General features: G+C 39.4%; 1 protein-coding gene and 1 long non-coding RNA gene across 7 annotated transcripts in view; both read left to right on the forward strand.

Moving 5' to 3' along the window:
• The window catches only part of CDC42SE2 (CDC42 small effector 2), a 61,388-nt gene that overhangs the window by 35,371 nt on the left and 8,843 nt on the right, over nt 1-17,174 (forward strand). The window lies entirely within an intron of this gene.
• Nucleotides 8-10,913, forward strand: LOC146753834 (uncharacterized). Its single transcript, XR_014939355.1, has 2 exons — nt 8-3,477; nt 3,559-10,913. It is a non-coding gene; the product is annotated as an uncharacterized LOC146753834 (long non-coding RNA).

The raw sequence follows: 17,174 nt of genomic DNA on the forward strand, positions 1-17,174 counted from the left end.
TGAATATTAGCACTGCTTTCTGTATAATCAACTTTGTTGTGCAGATTTTGTGGTTTTGTTATGCTATTTTTAAGCTTAATGTAATTTAACCAAGCTTATTGAGAGTTGAAATGTTAACTACTGGCTTAGTGAGGACAGAAGAAAGATTGTTCTAGATGGATGTTGCACATTTACTTTCCCTGTCCTTAATCTCAGATTTGTCCAAAGACTTTGAAATGGAAGCTCGTATATCTTTGAATTCAGTAGAGGGGGAAAAGGGAGAGAAACATGTAGATAACCTAACCTGTCACTGCCACAGAGTTGCTGGAAATCTGGACATCAAGACTAAATGTCCCCAGCCTGTCTTGAGGTGTGGCTGGACAATGGTGAAAGAGGTTTCCTTAGGAAAAGCAGGGTGAAATCCAGTCCTTTTAAACATTAACTGAAGTCAGGATTTAAGCCTTAGTTGCTTTGTTAATTTTTAGATGAGATCTCTGAAGGGTGAAGGACTCATACTGCAGGTTGCTTTTTCAAGAATTTGAAATGACTGTTTTGTGAAATGGTACATCATGAACAATTTGTTAGAATTTATAAAAGTATATGTAAGGGGGAAAGATAGAAATATTCTTGCGTTTCTTTGGAATGTACCTTGTGTCTAGTGCTGCTGGAGAAAGTTTGCCTGCTCTAAGATGGAATTAACCAAGACTGTGGTTAGTACTTAAAGAAAAAAGCATTGCATTTTGTGACATCCAGGTCAAGTTAAATGAATTTATAGAAAGGACAGCCATCTTGCAAATATAGCTACTGTAGCTGCATAACAGCGGTACTAGGGAATGTGAGTGGAGCAAACTCACATTCATACACCCAGATAATCTTTAGGGATTTTTAAAAAAAATCTAACATCTGATGTCTTCAGAAAAAGTGGGTAGGAATTGGCATTTCTCAGTGCTTGAGTGCCAGGCTGGTCCATAAGTGCCAATGCAAATATTAGAAATTTGACCATTAACATTTCTAACCAATGAATGCAACATTATCACAGTCTTAGTGCTGTAGGATTGTAGGAGATGAGATCTCAAATGCCAGCACAGCCAGGAAGTCCCTTGAAACACATCCATATGTAGCGAAGGCTGTTTGCATAGTTTTTGGATTGTATGTTTCAATTAAAAATTAGAACTTCTGAAAATCTGAGATGTAAAATGGCATATTCTGTGTGCTTACAAAAATCTCCTGCCTTGCTCCTTATTAAAATCTTGATTCAAGCTTTTTGAATCAGTTAAGCTGTTGCCCAGAAAAATACATGGCATGTTAATGCAGCATGTAGTGATCTGTAGGTCATTACTCATGGAAACGGTGGAGAAGTATTCTAAAAGTGGAAAAAAGGGAAAGAACCCATTTTTGTACATTTTTGTTAGGCTGGTGTGCATTTGCTTAGAAAATTAAAGCCATCCTTTTTATCTAAATTACAAACGGCACTTTGCTGAGCTTGTGCTTGGAATCAGCCTTTCAGATGTTCATAGAATCATCATAGAATCATAAAATGGCCTGGGTTGAAAAGGTTGAAGAGGGTCATCTAGTTTCAACCCCTCTGCTGTAGGCAGGGTCGCCAACCACCAGACCAGGCTATCCAGAGACTCATCCAGATTGGCCCTGAATGCCTCCAGGGATGGCACATCCACAATCTCCTTGGACAACCTGTTCCAGTACATCACCACTGTGTATCTGTCAGTGTAATCCAGTCCCGTTTCTCAGGAGAAATGCACTGTGTAGCCAATTCAGTTTTTTTGATGTACCTTCTTTCATTGTGCCTTCTACACCTCAGCTTTTTCACAGCCCAATGAACAATGTTCCAGCTTTCACTTTCATGTTCAGCCATAAAGTGTGCTCCTTCCGGGAAGGCCTCGTCTCATCTTGCAGAAACTTTAAAAGCAACCAGCATCTCAGAATAAACACCCTGAAAGCAGGATGTTGCTTAATTTTCTACTTTCACTGCTCAAAGCTTAAAATGTTCCTTTTGCTCTTAGATTTATCTTCTCTGAAATGTGATTTTTTTTCTCATAATCTTTGTCAGGTGCTGCTATCTGTGATATCTTGTGGATATCAACATAAGTTTAAAGCCACTTGTCTGGTGGGAAAAGAAAACATATTTGAGTAACTGTATGTGTTTCTGAGATATTCATGACTTCCTCTGAACTGCAGGGTTTTCTTTCTCTCTTTAATGTCAGGGTGCAAGAACAGACTGTTGCTTCATTCTAGCAAAATGGTGGCTTATCATATCAGGTATCTTCAGTACAAGATCTCTGGTTTTTTTTCATCTGCAGTGCACTTAAAATGAAAAATTGCATAGAGGCACTGAGACATAAGTCAGTTTTGCAGAAAGCTGTTTGGTTCAGACTGCTCACTAGAACATCTTCGAGGTCACTTTGATTGCTCTCCAGACCTTCCAGAGTTACATACTCGTGCTTTCAAGTGTTTTTTCATGGTTTTGAACCATGCCTTTGCAATTAGATCCGAATACTATGGTTAGGAAAACATGTTACTTACCTAATTTCACTGGTATTATCCCTTTAATAGCATAACCCATCAACCACATCATGCCCAGTCGTAAGCTCTGCAGCATGAAAGCATTCCCTGACATAGAGAGCCACGCCGCCACCCCTCCTTCCAAGCCTATCCTTCCTGAAGAGTTTGTAGCCATCCATTGCAGCACTCCAGTCATGGGAGCAATCCCACCATGTTTCTGTTATGGCAACTAGGTCATAGTTTGCCTGCTTCACAATGGCTTCCAGTTCTTCTTGTTTGTTGCCCATGCTGCGTGCATTGGTATAGGCGCACTTCAGCCAAGCCCCTCGCCTTGCTCCTAATCCCAATACCACTTCCTCAGGCTTATCCCTAGAAGACCTGGCTTTACTCCCCTCCCCCTTCATAGAGTCATCCTCCTCCGTCACAAAGGCACAAGAGCATGGGTTCTTACAAGCACATCTCTCTCTTGCAAGTTTCTAAGTATCTTAAGTGTGAGACTCAAAGGGACATGGCCAACCACTTTTCAGTGGTTTGTGAGGACAGGACAGTGGTAAATAGCTATAAACGTGAGCATAGGAAGTTCCTCACCAATACGTGAAGGAACTGCCTCAGGGTGAGGGTGATGGAGCACTGGAGCAGGGTGCTCAGGGAGGTTGTGGAGTCTCCTCCATCTCTGCCTTGAAAGTATCCAGGGACGAGGCATCAATCACATCACTGGGCAACTTGTTCCAGTGCCTCACCACCTTCACCATAAAATACTTATATCTAACCTAAATCTACCCTCTCTGAGCTTGAAACTGTTTTCCCTTCTTCTGTCACTGGAGACCCTTCAGTGACATCGTAGAAGGCCGCTGGATTAGTCAAGCAGGATTTGCCCTTTGTGAAGCCATACTGACTTTTCCATATGACCTTTTGCCTTCCATGTGTCTTAGGAGAGCTTCCAGGGTGATCTGTCCCATGATCTTTCCCCGCACAGAGGTGAGACTGACAGGTTAATAGTTCCCCTGGGCATCCTTTTTACTGTTTTTAGCAATGGGTATGATGTTACCTTTTTTCCAGTCACCGGGGATTTCACCTGATTGTCATGACTTTTCAAGTACCATTGAGAGTGTCTTGGCAACTACATCAGCCAGTCAGCTTAGGACTCTGAGGTGATGCTGATCTGTTGAAGAAATAGCTATGGACACTTTTTTTTTTCCTCTATTCTATACGTAGTTGAAATTTAATCTCTTGCGCTCTAACCAGCAGTTTTAGAGGTGTTTTTTTTTTGTGTGTGTGTTGGTTTTTGGGTGTGTTGGTTTTTTGTTGTTTTTTTGGGGGGGTGCAGGTGGGGGGCTTAAGAAAAGTAGCACTCTCTGATTGCATTAGCATTCTCACACTCCCATAAATGCACTTTATAGGTTTTGTAAGCTGATCTTGCATTTTCCATTAACAAGTGCTTCTTTGCAAATATCACATGGGCTATCACTTCATCCACTGCTGTGTTTCATTAAATTCTACCAGATCTCCACTACCAGCTACACTGCTTGCTAGGCGCTTAGTAAGCCTTCTGTCTTGAAGATTTTTGTAGAACATTTTTCTGTTTTCTTACCTAGGCTGAGCTCATTGCCTACACCTGGAGTCTGTTAGTTTCCTCCTCTGGTTTGTTTCTGTCCTGTCCTTTTTCATCTTGCAGAGTCAGAGAAGTCCTTGGTCACAACCTGGTGCCCTCTCTCCATGTTTGTGCTACCACTCAGTACGTTTAAGCTCTTAATATTCTTTTGACCTTGCATTGAAATTATTGCCCTGTTATAAAGGAATAAACTGTGCTCAACTGTCTAGCTCTGAACTTCCTTCTCCAGTTAATTAGTTCCTTCTTTGTTGCTTGCCTCCTGTTTAGAGATTTTCACATTTTGTTAAATATTTTTATGGGTTTTTTTGCACACTGTGCCACAAATGTTGAAAGTAATTTAGAAAGTGACATTTCCTTAATGTCTCTTTTTATATATGAAACAGAATTGACAAGCCTACAGTGAGGAAGCACAACATAACATAAAAGAAGAAAAAAATAATTTGTTTTCACATCGATCTATCTTGTGTTATCTCTGGTTGAATGACAGTTACAGTTTAGAGGTCAAAAATGAAAGTTGGGCAGCTGTGAGAACTGGGTTTTTATGCAAATGATTTTAAACTTGATTGTAAAAGAATTTAACTTTTGGTGCTCGGGGCTCTAAAAATAGGAAAACAGGAAGAACACCATCTGGAGTGTAAAAGGTTCCCTATGAACATCAGGAAGCACTTCTGCGATGTGTGGGTGACCAAACACATGCAGAGGTTGTGCAGAGAAGCGGTAGGATCACAGAAGGATGGGTTAGAAGGCATCTTCTGAGATCATTCAGTCCAATCCCCCTTGCTAAAGCAGTTTCCCTAGAGTGAGTTGTGCAGGAGAGCATCCAGGCAGGTTCTCAGTATCTCCAGAGGAGGAGATATCTGCACAGCCTCTCTGGACAGCCTGTTCCAGTAGAGTCTCCCTTCTTAGAAGCAGTTGGAAACTGCCTAGATACTGTTGTGGGCAGCCTGCTGTGGGTGTCCCTGCTTGAGCAGGGATTAAACCTGTTGACCTCCAACAGTTCCTTCCCACCTCAAACTTTGTGTACCTCTGTGGAGGCTGAATTGGGCCATTAAGGCATTCTGGATGTTCCTGCATTAACATTTTTGAAAAGTACACTGTTCAGGAAACCTAGCCGTGATTTTTTTTTTTTATTATTTTTTAATTTTATTATTTCTCCCAATTGTGATAAAGTTAAAAAAAAAATAAAAATCATTAGAAGTAGAGCAAGTTAACATGATTGAAAAGAGGTAGAAAAAACTAGATAGACTAACTAGCTATCCCATTATAATTCTCGCCAATTTGAGCACAGTAAGTATAATTAAACTTTCAGTACACATAGTAGATGCAGAATTAATCAGATGTTTGCTGCTGGAGAACCACTAGGTTTTGTACTGCCATGCTCTGCAAGTTCAGATTCTGAGTCAAAATTGCCAAAATGTTTAGGATCCCCTATTCATAAAGTCTGATCAGCTTCCCATATTCAGGAAGCCTGTGGAATATTTCTAATGTAAAAGGTGAGAGCTCTACAGAGACCTCACTTTTCAAAGTTGTCATGTTGAATTATGTACTGAGCTACCAGTTTCAGATGTTTGAGATTCCTTCTTTTTACTCTTCAGTGGTGTTGTAGAGCTAGCCTGAAGGAACACCTTTTAAAAGGGGTCAGAGTCCAATAAGCAGCAAAATACTTAGCTTTTTTTTCTTGAATCAGATATGTTTGTACTGATTTTAGCCTGGTTGGGCTGCTTTAGATTTTTTTCTTTTAAATTTAAATTAACCTCTGCACAGTCTTGGAATATGTGTTATGTTGTTTGAGTATAAAAATGTATATAAAGAAAGCAAAAAGGAAAGGCATCATTCTGCCATTGTAATTAACTGAATATTTTATGGTCCTTAATTATGAATAAAGCTGTGACATTTTTAGGAGCAGTGAGCGTTAGCTCAGAGCCTGAAATATTTATACCTCCACAGACTCCACATAGAAGTATGCTTTGTATTAATGAACAGAGAGGTCAGTTGTTGCCTTGCAACTAAATGTTCAGCCTTTTACCTTTGACTGTTTATGATATGAAAGGGAGCACAGAGAGTAGAAATTGCTTCAGCTGGTACCTTAACATATTTTTACTGCAGCTTCCCTGCAATGGACCTGACGTGCTTCATTAGAGTTGATTCTTAAGACCAATATGCAACTCGTGAAATATAACTCACAAAAAATGCATTTTTATTGGCTGTTTAAAATATAAATATTTCCATGTAAGCTTGCATTTTTAATTCCTAACATTACCACAATCATGAAAGTTTTCCCCTTGCAGACTGTTCCTGAAGCCTTCTGCAGTTCCTGTCATGACTCTTGTTTATATCAGCCATGCACAGTATCAAAGTTCTCACTTAATTGTATTATAGCTGTTCTTCATGTGTACCCAGAGTTTTATAAGGTGCTCCTTAGGCCAGAGACTTTAACACGTACCTACTTGCAATGATTTTTCTCACTTACAACATCAGGGTTGCTTGGCTTGTTGCTCTGAACTGCTCACTTGCATAGTTCAGAACTGAGATCCTGCCACTGAGTGAGAATGGAAGTTGGGCAGAAGAGGTGGAGTTGTGAAGTATCTCAGATACTGTGGTCTCATCAGTCTCTCAGCTCAAACTCTGAGAGCATTTCCAACAAGCCATGAATGTGATGGCAGCTGAGCTGAGGTGAATGCTCTGGAAGTTGGCATCAGGGTCCCTCCCGGGCTCAGACTGCTTTAAGCACTGAGAGCCTGGAGGATATTTCTGATCTCAAACTGTTTTCTGGCAGCTGAGGTTGACTCAGTGGGGAGGCACAAGGCCAATTGCTTTGGGGAACTGTATGCATGGTAGTTAATCAGTAGCTTCCAATTCTCTCCTCTTAAATGGGGAGAGAAGACTAAAACTGTCAGGGAACATAAGACATGGAGGTTAGTAGAGAGAAATGAATTGGAAGAGAATAAAATGGAGGGACAGACTTCAAAAGGATTGGCAAGTAGATAATCAGGAGATTACATCAGAATTATTACAGCTGTAGACATCATCTTTTTGAAAATCCTGGAGTGACATAAGCTCTAATTATTAATTTTTACCTCATTATGTATATTTGCATATATCTTGCCTTTTGGGGTGCTTTATCAGTTTTGTGAACTGAAAAGCTGATGTTCTCAGAAATGAAACTCCCTACAGAAAGAACACTTGTTGAAATTCAACTGGGAACCACAGTTGCATGTCAGTGGAGTGTGTTATTTATAAAAAGAAGTTAGTTTTTATGGTTCATAACATTCCTGTAAACTTAGCGAGCTTCCAAGACAAATCAATTCCAGGTAAATTTCTTGAAAGATATAAATGACTAAATGCAAGATTAATAAAGGGCATGTTATTAAACTCTGCTTGGACATATTTTAAAAATAGTTTGTGGGAAGCCAGCAACATAAAAATACTCTAATGCCTAGGCACTAGGGTGTCAATTACATAGTAGATTAGTTTTAAAATGGGACAGTGAGCCCAAGTAGACATATATTCTGAATAAATCCATTAGAATATGCCACTACATGCACTTGTGTACATATATGTAGCATGCTTATGGTTATAGTTGTACTTAGCTGGGCTTTGGTGAGTTTATGAAAAGGATACCAGAACAATGTTCTAATTATTGTTCTAATGCCAGAACAATAAGATGTGTGCTGATCTACATAAAGGAAGCAACAGTGCCACTTATTCTTCATGGGAAAGTAATTTTTCATGGGAAAGTATCAGGTGCATGTTTTCTTTTTGTAATAACAGAATTAAGCTTTGAAAATGAAATAACTTGTGAACTTGTAATGCAAAGGAAAAGAAGTCTATGTACAGAAGAAAATAAGGAAATGAAACTTATATGAGAAAGAAGATTTTGGGGTGCTGATTATTGCTTTTCAACATCATATTTTAAATCTCTTGAAGGCATCTAAGCTCATTATGCCATGTGGATATTACATTTCCTGTAAATTAGAAATTAAAGTAAAACATTACACAACCAATGCTAGGCTGTTATCAATAGTGAGTCTGAGGATCATCATGACTCTTTAAAGGTAGCAAAGCTTAAATGCTATGGCAAACATTAATTCTCACTAGATTTTAAAATGGATTATGTTAATTATAAATCTTGTTTTATTGACTTCATTTGATGTTCATTTCAGACAACTTTTCATATCTAAAGAGCTTATTTGAAATAGTATCTGAAGTATGTAATGCTTATATGAAAGAACTGCTTTGCAGCATTTGCCATAATATTTTACAAATACAAATGTGAGGAGTATTGTCTTCTGAAGACAACGAAATGGTATACTATTTATATGAGGTTTCATTTTACCAAAATGACATTCTGTAATTTTTTTAAAATCTTACTCTGAATTAACTCCACTGTAAATAAGTATTTCTATTTAGTCAATTCAAAATGAAGGTCATAGCTTGATCTGAACTATCTTACGTTAGGATGATAGTAAAAGTGTTTAAGTTATTACCTTCAGTTGCATAATAACTTATGTAATTTTATGCTCCAAAATACATCAGTTCACATTATTCCTCAGTTAAAATGAAAGAAAAATGATAAATGGAATGAGGGGGGTTGGTTTGATTTTGGTGTCCTTGTAGTTTTTTTAATGGAAGACAAAAGCTTCTCCTTCAAGCATAGTCTGAAATACAACTCGAAAGCTTGTTTTTACTGTACAGTGGCTTGTTGCTTAATAAAATACACATGTAATCAAATTTTACAAAGAAACACTTTTGAAAATAGGTAAAACTTTCAGCTGCCAGGTCTGGAAACTCAGTCAGAGTTCTGAATCAGTCTGAGTACTTTTCTCACACTGGCACAGTTAAGTTTTCTGCAAGTAATCCCTTTGCTTCAGCTCATTGGAATTTAGTAAATAATTTGGTCATGCCCAAGAAGGAATAGAATTCATCTTAGGCTCTTAGCTATTTTGGCCCTGCAGGCATTGCAAGGGCAGATACTGTTTTTATAACCTAACTCAGCTGGCACATTTATGTTTGCAGTGTGTAAGACTAGAAATGCTGCAGGATGCACTAAATGTGGTGCAGTTCTGTGCTGTAATTGTTCCCCAGCCATACCCAAGTTTTATTTTGTGCTTATGCAGGTTTGCTTAAGGGATTACAAGTAAACATGTCCTGTAACTATACAGTCTCAGAATACAGGATAGTGGTCTGAAGATGAAGCCTGAGAAACAAAATTGGGAAAGGCAGAAAAGTTTGGATTCTTCAGTTTTTTTTCTTAAATGATTCCAAAGAAGGAATATTGAGAGCTTTGAAAATAATGCATGTCTCTTCATTTTTTGACTTTTTTTTTTTCATTATTTCAGGTGGGATAACCATTTAGGTGTTTACTCCAAGTACTTTAAAAATTACTTGGATTTCCCATGTGATATGTTAAATTGGCACGTAAAGAATAAGACATGGTTGTTTAAAATTGTCTAAAATTATGTCACAGAGCTAGGGTAATTTTTGAGACCATGATTTCTGGTTTTGCATAAAAGCATCTTGCACATACACTAACGATATATATTGTTTTTATAAAGATAAGCATTTTAAATTCCTGAAAAACTACATATGCTCCCTTTTTACAGCAGGGATTTTAACATGTCTTTTACAAATGATTTAGGACTAAGGACTGTGAGGGAATTTCCAGAATCTGTAAGTGGGACAATTTCTTAATACTGTTCCATCATCTTGTAGTTTATGCAGCCTTTGGGATCATTTACAAAGGTAACTTGTCAAACATTTGTTCTTTGCAGTAAGAGTTACCAGCATCACCTGGGTGAATTTCCTACCTGGATGTCTGTCCAATGATAAAGTTTACAGGTGTCTTTAGGGGACCAGAACAGACATAAAAATCACTCAAATAGAGTGAGTCTGGCAGTAAATTCTGACTAGTGAAAGTAGATAAGGCTGTCCTTAACAAACTTTGCACATCTTCTTGAGGAATAAGGAGCTACTGCTGCTACTTCTGATTACTTACATTTTTTTTGGAGGAGTAGAATTTGACAAGAAAGCTGGTAATATGGAACACTTTCTAACTTGGTGAAATGTAACTACTTGTACAGTCATACAGTCAGTAGGTAAACAGGTTAAACAGATGTTTCATATGAAAGACTACCATGTTAGAAAGATGATCTATGATAAATGGAAAATGCTCACCAATGTTGAAGATTTGCAGTAAACTCCACAAAGGAGCAATCTCCAGAGAAAGAGATCCTGCCTTAGTGGTGGTCAGCCCTTAAATGAAATCTGAGAGAGCTGGAGCCAAGCTCCACCCCTTCCAGTAGCACAGCTGAATTACCTTCACTTGTGCTTCCGCAGCTGACACATTGCTTATCTCAGGTGGTCATTCAGAGGTTTGGGGTGTGATCAGTAGTTTCCCATACAGTACTTAATGATTGTTTACACTGCGAGAGCTGTGGAATTGTGGTTTGCCTCATCTAGACTACAGAAAAGTGCCTGTACATGCTTAGTATTTTCCTTGTGATTTGAAGTTGGACAAGGCAGCAAGACCTCCTTAGCTTTGCTAGGGAAAGAACACTCGTTGAAAGGACGTCATTTGTGTGACGTGGGTAGAAACACTGGAAATACTCCCTCACAAAGGCTTTTTTCTTCATTCTCCCCCTTTCAGGCACACAGATCTGCCATGGCACACCATTCTGCTGTTCCTGTTATTACATCCCCAAACAACTGAACAAATACCCTTTCATTTTCCTTGGAATTTTGGCACTCTTTGAGTGAGAAGGCACCTTTGGGTGCTAATTTTCATGTTACAGTTCAGTATCAGGTACTGTTTTGCATGTTGAAAGGTGCACAGAACGCTGTTTCAAATCTGAGTGCAGCTGTGGATTTAAATACTTAATAAGAATTACTGGCACAGTAGTCTTGCAAAGTGTTTTGTGTGTGGGTTTAGCATCTAAGCAGTCCTAAAATACCTACCAGACCATTTTATGCTGAATTGCCTTGGATGCTTTTTTATTGCCTTTATTTTGTGTTTAATACCATCATTTTCACATGCATCAGTGGGATCAGCTTTCAAACGCACAACTATTTTTCACTGTATGGATAGAATGTGCGAGGCTATTTCTGCTTTGTGTAAGTTGTAACTCCTTTTTGCTCTGCCTTTATAAGAACAACTGAAGACAGGCTATGTTCTAATGTGTTGTGGGATGTGCTTTTTCAGATGGTAATCTCATGTCCAGCTTCTCATCTGCCAGGACCCCCAAGTCCTTCTCCACAGGGCTGCTCTTGTGGAAATCTTCCCCCAGTCTGTATAAATACCTGGGATTGCCCTGGCCCAAGTGCAGCACCTTGCACTTGGCCTTGTTGAACCTCATTAGGTATTTATGGACTCACTTCTCCTGTCTGTCCAGACCCCTCTGAATGGCTTCCCTTCCCTCCAGTATGTCACCTGCACAGCTCAACTTGGTGTCATTTGCAAACTTGCTGAGGCTGCACTCTATTCCATCCTCTGTGTAATTGATAAAGATGTTAGAGATCTCTGGTCCCAAGGCTGAGCCTTGGATCCTGCACCACTTGTGGCTATCCTCCACCCAAACACTGAATCAGTGATCACAGCCCTTTGGCTGCAACCAGCCAACTAATTTTTAATCCCATGAACAGACCATCTTTCAGCTACATGTGTCTGCAGTTTAGAGAGAAGGATGGTGAGGGACCATGTCAAAGGCTTTGCAAAAATCCAGGTAGATGACATCCATCGTCCTTCCCCTGTCCACTGTTGCCATCACTTCTTCATAGAAGACCACCAGATTGGTCAGGCAAGATCTGCCCTTGGTGAAGCCATGCTGGCTGTCTTGAATCACCTCCTTGTCTTGCATGTGCCTTGACATGATAACCAGGAGCTCCATGATCTGCTCCATGATCTTTCCCAGTCACAGAGGTGCGCTCACCGGCCTGTAGTTCCTCGGGTCTTCCTTTGTCGCTTTCTTAAAAATGGGAGTAATGTTTCCCTTTTTCCTGTCACTAGGAATTTCATTGGAGAGCCATGATGTTTCAAATATGATGGGGAACGGCTTGGCAACCACATGTGTTTCAGAACCCTGGGATGCATATCATCTGGCCCCAAGGTCCCTTTTGCTATTCTACTCTCCAACAAGCCAATTCCCAACCTGGGCAAGTACACTTGCCCTTGTTGTGTTGTGTTTCATTACATTTCTCCCCACTCAACTCTCCAGCCTATCTAGATCTCTCTGGATAGCAACACAACCTTCTGGCATGTCAGCCACTCCTCCCAGTTTTGTGTAGTGAGCAAACTTGCTGACTGTGTTCTCTGTTCCCTCATCTGAGTCATTGATGAATATATTGAATAGCACCCATTCCTGAGGGACTCCACTAGACACAGGCCTCCAACTACTCTCCGACCCATTGACCACAACTCCCTGTCTTCTTCCATCCAGCTAGTTCACAGTCCACCCTCACTATCCACTATCCCATCTAGACTGCAGTTCCTTGGTTTAGCTGCAAGGCTGCTGTGGCATATGGTGTCAAATGCATTACTAAAATCAAGATAGACCACATCCACTATTTTACCATCATCTGTCCCCCTGGTTATTTCTTCATAAAAGGTTATTAGGTTGGTCAAGCATGATTTCTTTTGTGAAGCCATGCTGACTGCCTCTGATGAATCTCTTATCCTTGATATGCCTAGTGACGGCACCAAGGATAAGCTGTTCCATCTTTCCAGGGATGGAGGTGAGGCTGACTGATCTATGGTCACCAGGGTCTTCCTTCTTGCCCTTTTTGAAGACTGAGGTGGCATTTGCTTTCCTCCAGTCCTCAGGCACCTCTCTCATTCCCCATGACTTACCAAAGATGATGGAAAGCAGCCTAGCAGTGACTTCCACCAGCTCCCTCAGCACCCATAAGACCTATTACTAAACAAAACGTCAGTGCTGTAACACCAGAAAATCCAACTTCTTCTCATAATGGAATTACCAGGAGTCATGTGCAGAAGCATTCTGAGAATATCATGTATCCTATTTTGTTGTTAATAGTTAAAGGTAGATCAGAATGTGCTGTGAACGAGTGCTGCTTGGTAGCATAAACTGCAGCGTTGTTTAGAGTTGTTATCTTCAGAAATGCAGGTGTTCTAACTAGCTGTTCTAGTTAGTGTTAGACAGTGTTTGGTTTTGCAATGTGAATGTGACTGAAAATCCAGTATCTGGTAGTGGCTGTTATCTGTTTATGTTAGTTTGTCTTAGCTCTTTTGCTTTCCTGTAGTGGAGTTTGGGACATACACGTAATTCTGATTTTGAGAATCAGAGTGGAATGTACATGGGAGTATTGAAAACTTATGTATAATTTGTGTAATGCATCATAGGGGACATAAGAAGTCTGCTTAAATTAGTCAGCTAGCTCTAGTTTTAAATCTTGGGGGACTTGCAAGCATGAAATTTAACTTACTGACAAAAGAATTTCAGTGTGCAGAATATTTAAGGACACTTGAATTTGTGTTTGTTGATGAAGGTGATACTCACTTGGCTGAACAGGAGGGGCTTTATGTAGCAAGTCCTCTTCATCCAGAGAACAGTAGCTCTCATCAGGCCAGATCACCTCTTAGGTATTTCCTGTGTTCTTTTTGGAAAAGGTCAGCAAGTAAAAAGAAAGAGCTTAACCTGTTATACATCTCAGTATGTTATTATCTGTGTTATGTTATCTATGTGTCTCTAGGATTTATTTTTTTTAAGATGCTATTAAATATTCCCAGAAATCCTGTATTGTGATGAATATTTATATCCTCTCTATGCCTCTCCTTTTTAACATTCTGATTTTGATCTCTGGGAAGAATAGCATATCTGTGTTTCAGCAAAGTCAGTTCCAGCCCATGTTACTGTTCTGTATTTTTTCTTTTTTTTCTCTTCATCCCCATCTGAACTTAGAGACTCGAAGAATAAACTTGGTGGGAAGAGACCTCTGAAATGCTGCCTGGTGCAAGCCTCCACTCAATGCAGGGTCAACCAGACCAGCTTTCTCAGGGCTGGTCTGGTTGGGTTCTGGAGATCTCTAAAAGTGGACATTTCTAATTTAGTCAGGATTTGGTATGCTGCAGCTTAAGGTTGTTGAATGTATTATTGTGTACCTCCAGACCTCTCTTCCCTTACTGTCTTTTAGGTAGTAGAAGACCAGTAAAGTCACAGGCAGGTGCCTCTTTGGAAGGCTGAACAAATGCACTCTTTAGTCTCTCTTTGTGTGCCCTATGCAGCAGTTCTGGATTCATTCCAAAAGCTTCAGTGTTAAAATTTGTTTCCAGCTGTGGATTGCTAATAAGCAGACATTCCAAGCAGTAGCTGAAATAGGGCGAGTTATAATGTTTGGCAGCTGCATGCAAAGCAGGTATTTTAAATGCTAAGATCTGATTTTATTGAGATAACCACGAGCCTGAATCACAGATTTGTTCCTTACATTATGCCCTGTTGTTCATTGGGCTGGTGATTGACCTGCTACTCTGCAATCAGACAGCACAGTCTATCTGAAGATCTTGTAGAAAAATGATTCCTATGTTAGAAATAGAATATTAGATGACTGTAGCTTTTTACTGATTACATTAAAGAGACATTGAAGTTGGTGGTAAAATGTGATGGCCAAATTCTGGGAAATATATATCATCTTAAAATTGTGCTCGTGGGTATTCTGGAAAGAAAAGTGATTGCTAACTATTCCATAGATACAGATCTTCTGTATGACTGAAAGTTGGTTTAAGCTTCTGGAATGGAACTAGTTCTTTAATTTTTCTTTAAAGTTGTACATAAAATCAAGCTGGAAGATTTGACCTACTCTGCTGTTTTAATTTGCCCCATACTTCTGTCTTATTCAAAATATAAACAGAACTGATAATTCATTCACTTACTCAAAGTAAGATTTGTTAGATTTTTGTCTCTCGAGGCAGTTAGATGCCAGATGATGTTGCCTAGATGCAGTGTGCTCTTGATATTAATTTTTTAGGTTCTGATTATAATTATTTAAGATATTTCAAACCCTCTCTCTTTTCAACCCTCTGTCTCAGTTTCATAGCTGGAGGAGTCAGACAGCATCCTGGCCTTTTGGAAAACTGCAGGAAAGCTGAGTGTGCTGGAGGCCTGCTGCTCATCTCTGCTTATAAATAACTTGCATGAAGACCCGTCCTGATTTCCTCTTGCTTCTATTCTATCAAAAATGTAGTTTGTAAGATATGGAAGCAGTCAAGGTGGAAGCAGTCTGCTAGAAAATGCCAGTGAAAGTGACTGAGAAAAATCTGCTGGTAATAGGAACAGCTATGGTGCTTACAGTGCCTCTTTAATTTCATCAGCCTAAGTATACTAGTAACAGGCTGAAGGAGTATTGGAATTAGCTGTGTATGATTGTGGGTTTGAAAAGCTGAAAGAAAGAAGGAAAGTGCTGTGGAATTGAGGGATGTTTGGAGCTGTGTATTCTTCACTTCTTCAAAAATAATGTGCTGGCTGTATAATGACTACACATCTGTTAATTTCATGGGACTACTTTCCTGTATATGCAGCTGCTAGAACTGAGATTGTATCAGCATTGCTGCTTTGAATGCTTTCGTTCTGTGTAGTTTTGTGTGTGTGTGTGGTTTTGTTATTTGTTGGTTTTTTTTAAGCACTGATCTCTAGTTTTCCTCATAATGGATTAAGAAAATATGGACAAATGAACCCTAAAGAATAGTGCAATAAATAAATAAATAAATGCAAAGGACACCCATGCATCTGCAGTCCTTTTTATATAGGATTTGATGAAAAATACTTTAAAGACCTTTATAGCCGATTTTAGCAATATTGGAAACTCAGGCACATCACTCAGGCCACAGCCTGTTTTGAGAAGCAGTGCCACCATACTGCTCTTAGGCGTGACCCTATTAGTTTTGTCAGGTTGCGCTGTGTTGTTTGTACTGGTGGATGCAGCTGTCCTGCACACATCAGACTTTATTTGGGAGCAAAACAGCGTGTATGTGGGAGAACAGAAAAACACCTCTTCACAGTACTTACTATTCTGAGAGATTACCTAGTTTCTCATCTTGTGAATGTGTATGTGTAGGATCTGCTGAGTGACACTGTATAGGGACTTTTGCTTTTGGTGTTGGTGTTCTCTTCAAAGCAGATGTACAGTGCAAGAAAGGTCAAAGAAGGAACAGAAAATGAAGGATGGTGTCTCTTTCACTTTCTCTTCTAACAGTCCAAACTCCCCATCTTTAAATGATTGACTTGCTTGTCTTTGATTAAATCCTTTTCTTAGTTTTATATCTCAGTTTTTGTCTTTGGCTAGTACTGCTTTTAGCAGTTCTGGATTACAAGGCCAGTGAACAGCTGCTTCAAAATATTTTGACATTGAAAACTTTAGTAAATCACTTTGTCCTTAGGGTGAATATTTGAAATGCATATCTAGATTGGTGTGGAAGAATCCAGAAAGCAAATAAGCAGATTGAAAGAGCTTGCTTTTTGCATTGGTTTAGCTAAAATTAACACTTCAGTGAATGGTAACAGAAGTTCTCAAAACAAAAATGAACAAACAAAAAAAGGTATTACCATTTGAGAGCTATTTGTGGGAGAAGGCCAAGCATGATAGACCTGACCCCCTGCCTTGTCGCTGTCCTGGTAGCCCCTCCATTCAGTATAGGATTTAGGTGCAGACTAAATCTTAGTCAAGAAAAATGATGCACTAGACAGATCGAGAGCTGTGTTTGTCATACATAGCATGAGAATGGCAGTAGTGGAGGCTGTACTGGGATTTATTTTAGTTCACTTTATTTTAGTAGAGTTTGAGATTTTGATTATTTTAGTATGGCAAGATGCATTATTTCTAAATCTGCTAATATGGCACACATTTAAACGTGGTTAGAATTATTATGATTCCATATGTTCTAATTACCCTCCCATTTCTTAAAAGCCAAGCTTGCAAAAAATTGTAGTGGAGACTAACTTGCTTCTTACTGTACTAGAGGATGCCATTGCAGACGCTGAGACGTGATAATAATGTTACTGGCATCTGCTTTAATGTGTAATGTTATGAACACCTTGATTTCCAGAACCTCCATTTC

Source organism: Coturnix japonica, chromosome Z (genome assembly GCF_054131305.1).
Source record: "Coturnix japonica strain WE chromosome Z, WE-NBRP24, whole genome shotgun sequence".
Taxonomy (NCBI): Eukaryota; Metazoa; Chordata; class Aves; order Galliformes; family Phasianidae; genus Coturnix; species Coturnix japonica.